This window comes from Rhinopithecus bieti, unplaced genomic scaffold (assembly GCF_001698545.2).
Source record: "Rhinopithecus bieti isolate Rb0 unplaced genomic scaffold, ASM169854v2 scaffold_33330, whole genome shotgun sequence".
In the NCBI taxonomy this organism is placed as follows: domain Eukaryota; kingdom Metazoa; phylum Chordata; class Mammalia; order Primates; family Cercopithecidae; genus Rhinopithecus; species Rhinopithecus bieti.
This window is the reverse complement of record NW_016814059.1, coordinates 229,807-242,338: the sequence shown is the minus strand read 5'-3', so window position 1 is coordinate 242,338 and position 12,532 is coordinate 229,807. Positions and strand designations below refer to the sequence as shown.

Sequence of the window (12,532 nt, the reverse complement as noted above, 5' to 3'; positions counted from 1 at the left end):
TCTCAGCCTCCCAAAGTGCTGGGATTACAGGCTTGAGCCACCGCGCCCGGCCTTTTTTTTTTTTTTTAAGTAAAATTTTGAGACAGGGTTTTGCTCTGTCACCCAGCCTGGAGTGCAGTGGCACCATCTTGACTCACTGCAGCCTCACCCTTACAGGCTCAAGCAATCCTCCCACCTCAGCCTCCCAAGTAACTGGGACCACAGGGGTGTGCCACCACACCCAGGTAATATTTGTAATTTTTGTAGAGATGGAGTTCCACTATGTTTCCCAGGCTGGTCTTGAACTCCTGGACTCAAGCAATCTTCCCACCTCGGCCTCCCAAAGTGCTGAGATTATAGGCATGAGCCACCAGGCTTGGCCTTAACCTATCTGTGTATTTATATTTAAAATGGGTTTCTTGTAGGCAGCTTAGAGTTAGTTCTTTGTTTATTTCAGTCAACAATCTCTGCCTTTTAATTGGAGTGTTACATCATTTAAATTTAATGTAATTATCAATGTTTTCTTATTTGTCCTATCCATTCTTTGTTCTTTTCCCTCTTTTTTCTTCTTTCTTTTAGAATTATAAATTTATCTTTTTTGGATTCAAATGTGTCTTCTAACTGGCTTTTCAGCTAGATCTTTTTGCTTTACTTGTTCAGTTTTTTTTTCTACAATTGTCAATTTGTAGCTTAAACTTAAGCTAGTATACTTCCCGATGATACTAAAACCCTTCATGTGGATTTTAATGACTTTAAACAGCAACGTTCCATTTCTGTCCTATTCCTTTCTTTATTGTCATACATTTCACTTTCACATGAAATAAGCTGATGTATACTCCTTTCGCCTTAATAACTTCCTTTAGCATTTCGTGTCATGCAGACCTACTGAAAATGGATTCTACCAGTTGTCATTTGTATGGAAATATCCTTAATTTGCCCTCATTTTTTAGAAGATATTTTCACTAATTCTCTAGGTGGATGGACACTTTTTCTTCTGCCACGTGAAATCACACCGTTCCGTCCGCTGTCTTCTCACTTGCGTTGCTTCCGATGACAGATGACCAGTTGTTCTGCGTTTCTTTGTGGTCAATGTGTATTTGTCTGGCTGCTTTTGCCTTGTTTGTCCTGCTTGGGGCTTACTGAGCTTATCAATCTGTGAGATTCATCCAGTTTGAAAATGTTGAAGTCAAGGTTTCTTCAAATATTTTTCTGCCTGCCCCTTCCTTTTGGGACAACTCCAGTTATATGTATATGAGACGCTTGACGCTGTTTCGGTGCCAGTGAGGTTCTGTTTATTTTTATGTTGAAACTTTTCTCCCATCTCCGTGCTTAGGTTTGAACATTTTCTAATACTTGTATTCAAGTTCTCACTTGTATTCAAGTTCACTGGCATTTTTCTGCAGTTTTCAAACTGCTGCTAAGCTCAGTTTATGAATTTTTCATTTCAAATGTATTTTTCATCTCAGAGGTTCCATTTAGTTATATACATACATAATATATTTTGCCGAGATATATCCTTTGGTTAAAAAAAAGTCTGTAGGTATTAAAAGCAGGGTTACGTTGAATGACCTTGAACATCCATTTTCTGATATTTTTGACGGTGTGACTTTAAGGTAGCTGCTTAGAAGTGGAATTGAAGGATGCAGTTGTGAATGCACACACATCTTTCCGGGCATCTCTGAGCTTCCCACAGGGGCTGTGCTGTTTGTATCCCAGCAGCAAAGCATGAGACTGTGTGTTTCCTCCCCATCAGGGTGTGGTGGTGACCTGGTGGAGTTTTGCCAACCTGATAGGAGAGATGTTGTAACTCAGTGTTTTCATTTCTAGTTCTCTGATCATGAAAACTAACAGGCTTGGCTGGATGTGGTGGCTCACACCTGTAATCCCAGCACTTTGGGAGGCCAAGGTGGGCGTATCACCTGAGGTCAGGAGTTCAAGACCAGCCTGGCCAACACGGTGAAACCCCATCTCTACTAAAAATACAAAAAAGTAGCCGGATGTGGTGGCAGGCATCTGTAATCACAGCTACTCAGGAGGGTGAGGCAGGAGAATTGCCTGAACCTGGAAGGCAGAGGTTGCAGTGAGCCGAGATTGTGCCACTGCACTCCAGACTGGGCAAGAAAGTGAGACTCCATCTCAAAAAAAAAAAAAGAAAGAAAGAAAAGAAAAAAGAAAGCTAATAGGCTTATTTGCAGCAGGAGCTGTGGTGCCCTTGGGGGATGTGTGAGCTCAAGGGATGACAGCCACCACCATCTGTTCATCTCAGCAATTGGGAGACAAGCCCTGTAGGATTCATTCAGTAAAAATAAAATCCTACGAAGCGAATTTGTAGGCTTGGGGAAGTGTGGACAATGCAGTTCCCGGCGTCACCTACACACAAGCAGAACTCTCAGGAACAGCTGCTGGGCGTTGGGATGAAGTGCGGCCCCTCGCATCTGCTCGTTGGTATCAGGCCGGCCTCCTGCTTCCTGCCCTTGTTGCCAGCATGGAGGAGGCAGAGGTCAGGGAGGCTGTCACTGCTTGCTCCTGACACGACTCAATCTCCAGACGAGGCGGCCACTCTCAGTGTCCTATCTCATGACTCCAGGAAGGTCCCGCTCTGTAGAGTGTCAGGAAGTGCCCACGACCGACCCACAGAGCAGCAGCTGAGCTGCTGACCAACGGCGCCACCATCAGAGCACGAGGACGGAAGGGCTGGGGAGCGTGGGAGCCTGGTGGGTGGGCCAGGGTAACGAAGAGCCCGCCGTCGGTCTCTGCAGCGGTTGGCCCACGGAGCAGCACCATGTCACAGCAAAGGGGTCCCGATCCAGACCCCAAGAGAGGGTTCTTGGATCTTGCACAAGAAAGAATTCAGGGTGAGTCCGCAGTCTCATGTAAGAGCTAGTTAAGAGAGTAAAGTGGTGACAGGACAGCTGCTCCATAGACGGAGTAGGACATTCCCGAAACTAAGAGGAGAAAGGCGCCCCCCCTGGGTACAATCCTGGTATATATGGGGAGATGTGCTCTGCTACGAGGGTTGGTGATAAAGAATTTTCTTAATTACTATATTTTGCAAGAATCGATATTATTTATCTTTAAAGCAAAATTAGGAATACCTTTGTTCTCTGGATATCGGGGTATCTGGACTCCCAAATCTGGGTCTGTTTAGTAAACATTATTTATTTGTTCCCTTATCCATAAACATCTAGAGGCTGGGAATGCCCAACTCTCTGGGAATGAAGCCCAGCAAGCCCTAGCCTCATTTTCTAGCCCTCACTCGAAATGGAGTCGCTCTGGTTCCAGCGCCTCTGACAACCGCAGGCTGGGGCTTAAACAGGACATTTACTGCTCAAAGTACAGTCCGTGAGGCTGGCGGTCCCACATCGAGGTGTTGGCTCAAAGTACAGTCCATGAGGCTGGCAGTGCCACGTCGAGGTGTGGCGGGGCTACTTCCTCCTGATGCCTCTCCTTGGCTCCCAGACACCGTCTTCTTGCTGAGTCCTCACCGGGTCGCCCCTCTCTGCGTGCTCCTCCTGATCTCCTGTTCTTACAAGGACACCAGTCACAACGGGTCCACCCTCATGATCTCGTTTAACTGAAATCCTTTCTGTAAAGACCCCATATCCAAATACCGTCACATCCTCAGGTCCTGGGGGTCAGGAATTCAACATTTAAACTTGGAGGCAGGCACAGTCCCATCCATCACAGCCCATTGTCCTCCACAGTCCTCCACAGTCCTCCAATCTCACTTTGCGTCTTCTCCAAGGGTCAGCACAGGCTCTGCCGTTGTGAGCTTCATGAGAATGAGGGTCAAGGGGGTAAAGTGGCAGAGCCGGAGGGGATAGGAGGGATCTGGGAAGCGGGAGGACCTTGGACTCCACCCCTGGGGTCCCCACCTGGGCAGGGCTGTAGGGAGGAGCAGCGTGCTGCCCTTGTGCTTACGGGGGGCTAGTGTCAGAAGGAGGAAGGGGTGGGTAGCAGGCACTGAGGGGAGGAGAGGGCTCTCCAGCACTCAGATTTGCACCCTTTGACCGCGCTGCCTGGGCACTGAGTATAGGAGGACGTCGCTGGCTGGCAGGGCTGTCACCCTCATTGATGGCCCAGTTTCCCAGGAGGAAATGGATGGGATGGCAGGTTTCAGCAGAGAGCACACAAGCCCTGCTATTATCTTACAAAAAGCCAGGCCAGCCTCCCGCAGCTTTCCATGTGACTTAGCATCAATATTGGGGGTTTTGTAGCTACCTGAGGAAACCTACTTTCGAACAAATAATAGATTATGTTCTCTGGAACACAGGGGGAGCTAAATGCCTTTTGACAGCCAGCAGCTTATGGAAATAGCCCTTTTCCTGGCAGAAGAAGCCGGTTCCCCACGGCCGCGCCTGCTGCTTCATCCAGCTTCCCCTAGCTCTGCGCCGATGGGTGCCCAGAGTTCAGCCCGTGGCCTGACTGTTGCTATCACTGCCCCCTTGACCAGTGCAAAGGTGACAGCTGTGATGTACAATTACAAAGCGGGACACAGAGCCCTCCCAGAGCAAGGCAGTGACCCTGTGGGCCGAGGGGACCAGGCTACTGGGGGACCCTGGGCTCCTGGGACACGGGGTGCGTGTGCAGACAGGCCCTGGGATGCTCCCAGGTACATGCCAGTGGCAGGAAGCCCCATGTCACAGAGATGTGGCCGCAGGCGCTTGACAAGAGATGGCATCAGGTGATGTAAAAGAAACCAACGGACCTAAGTGGGTGCCATCGTGAGCCCTGTTGGTGGATTAACTCAGTACCATGCCCACGATCGCCCAAGGTGGAGTGATGGCCATGCCCACCGCACAGACGAGGAGCCGAGGCCAGGAAGGGTTTCACCAGATGCTTGGGCTGGGGCCAGGGCTCAGGACCACCCGCTGAGCTGCCCACCCGGCCCACCCTGGCAAGCGTGTGCAAGGGCCCAGTGGTGCTGACGAGGAGGGCCGTGGGGAAGAGGTGCTGTTGTCCTGAGAGTCCCAGCCCCACCTCAGGGGGAAGAGGGTGGGAGCAAGGCTGGGGCCACCCTGGGGGCTGTGCATGTGCCCCCTGCCGTCGGAGGACACAGGCCACGCCACACCTGCACCATCCAGGGAGTGGGAAGGAAGCACGTGGCCATGGAGAGGCCAGCAGGTGGCAGGAAGGGCTGCAAGCCCCCAACCACAGGGTCACACGTGGGGGACCCAGCACACCATGCAGGAGCTGGGCTGCGCCCCTGCATCTGCCCAGGCCGAGGCGTGAACTCGGCATCAGCACTGCCCTTCCATGGAGACAAGGACCCATGCCCGCGTGGTGCAGGAGCTGTGCACTGGGCAGTCCCACAGGCAACTCCAGCCTGCAGTGCTAGGAGCAGGGCCAGGCCTCGCGGCGGGGGTGCAGGCTGGCTCCTGCCAGTCACTCAGCAATTGGGGATAGGCGAGGACCGGTGGAGAGGGGACAGCATGGGCATCAAGGCAGAGGCACTGGCCCCTCCCAGAATGACCTCCAGGACCACCCTGCCTGCCCCGGGGTGCCCCACTGTGCCTGGGGAGGGCAAGAGCCACTTCAGGTTTAAGACTCCAGGGTCACTGTCTTGAAATTCTTACCCATTTTATCACTAAGCTTGTGTGTTTCAAGCAAGGTAGGACGGGCGTGGAGCCCCTGCAAGAGCAAGCCACGGGCGCCTCTGAGCCCAGCACCACTGGGAACCTGCACAGAGTGCAGAGCGAGGCCCACGGTGGCCACAGGGCTGGTCGCAGCCAGGACGGGGTGAGGGCTGCAGCCCCAGCCTTGCCTTCCCTTCAACCGAGCAGCTTCCAGTGGGAGGAAACGCCAGCGACCAGGCCCCGACCTTCCTCCTCAGCTGGTCCTGTGGAAGGCTCGGTGCTGGTGGGATGTGGTGACCAAGAGGGTGGAATGTGGTGACTGGGAGGTGGAATAAAAGCAGCCTCTGGCCGGGCGGTGGCTCACGCCTGTAATCCCAGCACTTTGGGAGGCCGAGGCGGGCGGATCACGAGGCCAGGAGATCGAGACCATCCTGGCTAACACGGTGAAACCCCGTCTCTACTAAAAATGCAAAAAATTAGCCAGGCGTGGCGGCGGGTGCCTGTAGTCCCAGCTACGTGGGAGGCTGAGGCAGGAGAATGGCGTGAACCCAGGAGGCGGAGCTTGCAGTGAGCCGAGATCGCGCCACTGTACTCCAGCCTGGGCGACTGAGCAAGACTCCGTCTCAAAAAAAAAAAAAAAAAAAAAAAAAAAAAAAAAAGCAGCCTCTGTGTTGGTTTTGTGGGACCTTTCCTCCTTTCTGGGCATCGCCGAGGACAGGTGCATGTGCAAACTGTGAAACAGAAACTGAGATTTCATCTTCCGGATGAGTTGGATGCTTTCTTTTTTGCATTTAAAACTGGACAATGTCATATCAGCAAAGACCTAGAGTTTTCTGCTATCTTAGCTGGAAATGAGCTGCAAAAGCTTTTCTCAAGATGTAGTGCATAATTGGTTAGAGCAAAACGTGGAGAGCCCTTAGCAGAAGCTCAATTTAATGCATTTTCTTCGTATCTCTAAAGTTCCTTAAAAGTATGTGACAATGTATCAGGAAGAGTAGAAGTTCCCTTGCAGGTTTATGTATCAGTGACCTGTAAATGAGGAATTCACAGATGAGCGCAGGCACAGCTCCGTATGCTGTGTACATATGGGCCGGGCTATGATGTGTCTCACATTGGATGATGCTCCACCTTCGGAATTTTAGTGTTTGAATACAGAAAATGGGTTTAATAACTCACTGTGATTTTGAGTTATATTCATCATTTCTTAAAACTCTTGTATGTGTGTCTTAAAATAAAATATAAAAGTAAAAAAAAGAAAAAACTGGACAATATAAGATGAATGGCATATCCATGCTAATGATTCTAATTTTCAGAATTTCTTAGAATGACATAAAATAGCAATTAAAAAAAACATTACAGTTGAGAGAGAAACTATGGACAAAGAAGAAGCTAGGCCAGGCATGGTGGCTCATGCCTATAAGCCCAGCACTTTGAGAGGGTGAGGTGGGCAGATCACCTGAGGTCAGGAGTTCAAGACCAGCCTGGCCAACATGGTGAAACCCTGTCTCTACTAAAAATACTAAAATTAGCTGGGCACGGTGGCTCATGCCTGTAGTCCCAGCTACCTGGGAGGCTGAGACAGGAGAATCACTTGAACCCAGGAGGCAGAGGTTGCAGTGAGCTGAGATGGTGACATTGCATTCCAGCCTGGGCAGCAGAGCAAGACTCTGTCTGATAAAAAGGAAAAGAAAAGAAAAAGTTATATATTTTAATACCTTGCCGGCACTTTCCCCTGCTTTTTAGTGAGGCATTCCACATTTTCCTTTTGCACAGGGCCCTGAGTGGGCCCTATAGAGGGACCCTTCTCCTGGGGTCTGACCCTCAAGTGGCTTCTGTTCCACGTGGGGCCTGACCCTGGCTCTCAGCCTGATCACAGCCTGAGGCTCCTTCTTTCTCAGGCCCTGGTCGCCTAGAGGATTCCCGGCGGGTACCGTCCAGTCAGCATCCAGCTCCTGCTTCAGAGCACAAGGGGTATAAGGAGAGTTTTCCAAAGGCACCGGCTTTGGACAGATGGGGTGAGATGGTAGCCAAGGGGTCCCTGCAGGGGGTCCTCATGGTCCTGGGGACACCCTGGAGTCTTCCGGCCAGGTGGAGCACAGCCCTAGCTACCTTTGCACTCTCCAAGGTCTCAGGGGCACCCAGGCTACTGAGTGTCCCAGACATCCACACGCAGGGATTGGGGGACAAGAAGCTGGGGAGCCCTGGGGGTTTTGAGGGGAGAGGGTAGGAGGAGGGTGTGGTTAATGGCGTCCAGTGCAGGTGCTAAGCCATAGGAGGGGTGAGCTGTGGCGTGGACGATGCAGGTAACTGGCACCATCAATGAGATGTGCAGTGGGCTCGTGGGTGGGGGTTTCAGCCACGGGAGGGGTGGGCTGTGGCGTGGATGACGCAGGTAACTGGCAGCATCGATGAGATGTGCAGTGGGCTCGTGGGTGGGGGTTTTCTTTTGTAAGAAAAAAGCCTCGGGTGTGGCTGCTGGTGGTTACCCTGTCAGAGAGGAGAAAGCTGGTGAGGACACAGGGGTGGGGTGCAGAGGCCTGGGGCCAATCAGGGCAGGGTGGAGGGCAGATCTGCAGGTTCCAGGGGGCACATGGGAGGGGACGCTTAGGGGCTGGACAGGGCTGGAGGCTGTCTTGGTTTAGGACTGAGGCTGGTGTGGGGTCTTCTGCAGGCTGGGGCTCGTGGCGGGGCTGGGTTCAGGGGTGGGAAGTTGGGAGGGGATGCTGGGACTATCTGCTGTGACATAGTAGAAAATGTATATTCAGGCCTGGTGCGGTGGCTCACACCTGTAATCCCAGCACTTTGGGGGACAGAGACAGGCGGATCACTTGAGGCCAGGAGTTTGAGACCAGCCTGGCCAACATAGTGAAACCCCGTCTCTACTAAAAATAATAAAATCAGCCGGGTGTGGTGGCACGTGCCTGTAATCCCAACTGCTCGGAAAGCTGAACCTGAGCGGTAGAAGTTGCAGTAAGCGAGGTCGCACCCTTGCACTCCAGCCTGTGCAACAGAGCTACACTCCATCTCAAAAAAAAAAAAAGGAAAGAAAATATCTATTCTATTTTGTCCCCAGTTCCTGACACAGTACTTCTTGGAATGTCCTGCATGGTCGGAGGTGAGTGTTCGTAACAAGCCCCTTTCAACCTCTCCTGAGTTTATGCTGTGAGGGACTCTTGGTAGGCCCCTAGGTAGCTTGAGGGTGGGGTTGGTTGCTAGAGGAACCAGCCACATGATCGAAGGCTGAAACTTTCAGCCCCATTCCTCAATCTCTGGGGCCAGGGGCTGGAGATAGAGGCCAGTGAACAGTCGCCAGTGATGTCACCAGTTGTGTCCATGTGATGACACCTCCATCAGAAACCCTCGGCCACGGGATTTGGAGAGCTTCAGAGTTGGTGAACACATCCGCATGTGGGAGGGGCGCACCCCAAGCCCACAGGGACAATGGAGTCTCCTGTGCTCAGGACCCCTCCAGCCCTGGCCCCAGGCACCAGACCTTGCCCCAGGCACCTCTGCCTCTGACTGTTCGCTTGTATTCTTCACAATATCTTCTCCAAGAAAGCAGTAATGGTAAGTAAAGTGTTTCGCTGACTTCCACGAGCCGTCGCAGCAAAGTATTGAATTTAAGGAGGGATAGTAGGACCCTCTGTTTGCAGCCACGCTGGACAGACCTGTGGGTGGCCTGGGGACGCGATGCTTGTGACTGGCGGAGTGGGGGCAGCCTTATGGGCAAAGCCTTCAACCTTCAGGGTCTGCACTAGCGCCGGACAGTGTCAGAGTTGAATTAAATTGCAGGACACTCAGGTGGTGTCTGCAGAGAACTGGAGAACTGGCTGGTGTGCAAAACCCACACGCTTGTTGTCGGCCGTGTTGTGAATGGAGGAACAGCTTTCCTTTATCCACACAAAAGAAAGCGAATTTCCACCCTATTCTTAAGTGCATGGCTCCAGCTTTCACAATAATTCTAGCCCTTATCGTGGTGAGGAGGATACTGTGAGCGAGGCTGAGAAAGTTCCGGAGGAGTCCACACGGCCGACCTCCTTCTGTTTCCAGTTCAGTGACAAGAGCCAATGTCAGGTTTCCATGGAAAGTGACTGGCATTGGCTCTCCATAGGGAGATGAAAGTAAAAGAAGCAGTTTGGCCGGGCGCCATGGCTCACGCCTGTCATCCCAGCACTTTGGGAGGCTGAGGAGGGCAGATCACCTGAAGTCAGGAGTTCGAGACCAGCCTGGTCAACATGGGGGAAACCCTGTCTCTACTAAAAATACAAAAATTAGCCAGGCATGGTGGCGGGTGCCTGTAGTCACAGCTACTCAGAAGGCTGAGGCAGGAGAATCACAGGAACCGGGGAGGTGGAGGTTGCAAGGGAGCCGAGATCACACCACTGCACTCCAGCCTGGGCGACAGAGCGAGACTCTGTCTCAAAAGAAAAAAACAAAGAAGCAGTGTGGGCCATGCGGTGAGCGCTCTGTGGACCAGTGGACTCATCTGCTGGGGTCCGGGCAGTCTGGGCTGCTCCTGGCTCTTCCCTCCTCCCTGCACGCATGGCCCCGCGCTGCCCTCCCGGGGCCCTGCCGTGGGAGTTCTCGGGGCTCTCGCTGATTGTCCCACTGGCTGGGAAGGGCTGTGGTGTGTTGGGTGCTGGCTGCCCTGAAGTACAAGAATTAAAAATTGCTTCTCCTCTTGCCAGACGCAGGGAGGAGGCTGAGCAAAGCCCTAGCTCATTTACATAGAGACAGACACACAGAATTTTTGCAGGAATTTAATGTACTCTGATTTTTCCGGATATCTGACAATAGCGCACATCAAAGTCAGTGGCATTGGGCTCTGTTCAGAACATTCCAGCAACTGGTCATTGTGCAGCTGCGCACTCACATGGGGGTGGGCACTCGGGCTGACTTCACCTTCTGGAAGGTGTACCTGTGTGTGCAGGCATCCGAGTCCATGTCACGTGCTGGCACGGCAATCACCATCCTTTCACAACAGGTCATGAAGCCGATTGATTTTGAATGGCTGTGTGGGTAATACTGCCCATGACCTTCATTCCAGAGAGCAAGAGGGCATCAGGAAATGTCTGTCACAACAGGCAGGGCCTGGATCTTGACGAGGTTGAGAATCCCTGATGCTCAGCCCGTATTTTCTGGCTACCAGTTGAAAGAAAGGGTGAGAGGATGCTTGGCCCTGAGCAGGTGTCTGAGAAGTGCAGCCGTAATATTCGGCTCCTTCTCACCAAATTCTTTACCCCAAAGAACCTGGGAGGAAGACACATTTGCTAGGAGCTGGGTACTCAAAATGAAGGTAGGGAAAGGACGCCAGGCTCTCTCCTCCAAACGGCGTGCTGGGCGTCTCCCCTAGAATCAGAGAGAGGAACGAAACTTACATGGACCTTCAACTTCTGTTAGAGGTGAAATAGAATAATAATAATAATAAATGCCAGTTCAGTGAATTCAGGTTAACCTCAAAGCTCATCTGTGTGGAGAGACGAGCTCTGACCTTTGTGAAATGTTGTGTGTGAACAACCTGGAACCGCGGTGAGAGAGAGGGCCGTGTCCTGGCCAGTGTCAACCCCACCTACAGGAAGTGCTTCTCTGTTCCATCGGTGAGGTTTGCTGGCTGGGCTTGGGGAATAATGGGTTCCCATTTTCTCAGTTGTCTCCGAGGTTTGGAGCACACGGCTCTGCCTCTTTCTTCACTTGCTGTTCCACAGAGAGAAGGTGACGCGAGCTGCATAGTCCAAACCAAAAGACACTTAGCCCCCAACTGGATGAAATGGGAAGAAGCGAAAGCGTCTTTAAGTGTCAATATCTGAAATTTTGCTTTTTAGATGGGCAGACCGATGGAGAATCAAATATATGTAGAGATTAGGTATATGGTGAGGTGGAAAAAGATGGACTTTTGACAATAATTTTTTGGAACAGTTGGATAGCCACATAGAAAATGATGCAACAGGTGGGGCATGGTGACTCAGCCTGTCATCCCAGCACTTTGGGAGGCCGAGGTGGGTGGATCATGAGGCCAGGAGTTCGAGACCATCCTGGTCAACACAGTGAAACCTCATTTCTACTAAAAATACAAAGATTGGCCGGGTATGGTGGTGGGTGCCTGCAGTCCCAGCTACTTGGGAGGCTGAGGCAGGACAATTGCTTGAACCCAGGAAGTGGAGGTTGCAGTGAGCTGAGACTATGCCACTGCACTCCAGCCTGAGTGACAGAGCAAGACTCTATCTCGAAAAAAAAGAAAAGAGAAGAAAAGAAAAGAAAACGATGCAACTTAACCTTTAGCTCATCTTCAACACCAGAATAATCCGCAAAGACCAGAGATCTTCATGCGAGAAGGAAGCAAGTAAGGTCTGGCTGAAAACACAACTGCAGGATGTCACAGGAGGGGAAAAGGCTTTCTAACCACATCTTATAATTCAGAAGGACAAATACAAGATTGCCAAAATTTACCACTTAAAATAATGTGTACTCAGGTCTGGCATGGTGGTTCATGCCTATAATCCCAGCATTTTGGGAGGCTGAGGCAGGGGGATCACCTGAGGTCAGGAGATCGAGACCAGCCTGGCCGACATGGTGAAACATCTCTACTAAAAATACAAAAATTAGCCAGGCCTGGTGGCACACGCCTGTAACCCCAGCTACTAGGGAGGCTGAAGCTGGAGAATTGCATGAACCCAGGAGGTGGAGGTTGCAGTGAGCTGAGATCGCATCACTGCACTCCAGGAGTATCTCAAATTGTGTGTGTGTGTATGTATACTCAATCAAAATCCTAGCAAGCTATTTTGTGGATATTGAGAAATGATTCTGAAGTTTATATGGAGAAAGAAAAGACCCAGCACAACCAACACAAAATTGAAGAAGAACAAAGTCACAGGACTCATGCTGCCCGACTTCCAGGCTCATGATGAAGCTGCACTAATCAAAGCAGGGCGGTGAATGAAAGATGGATAAGGGGCGGGTAGGGGGGGGGGTAGGGGGGC

The 12,532-nt window shown here is 51.5% G+C and overlaps 1 long non-coding RNA gene across 1 annotated transcript in view; it reads right to left on the bottom strand.

Annotated features, from left to right (window-relative positions):
* Positions 1 to 10,299: 10,299 nt before the first annotated feature.
* Positions 10,300 to 12,532, bottom strand: part of LOC108513705 (uncharacterized) — a 5,464-nt gene continuing 3,231 nt past the window's right edge. The window contains exon 2 of the long non-coding RNA XR_001880987.1: positions 10,300 to 10,904. This is a non-coding gene — a long non-coding RNA (uncharacterized LOC108513705). The remainder of the gene's footprint in view (positions 10,905 to 12,532) is intronic.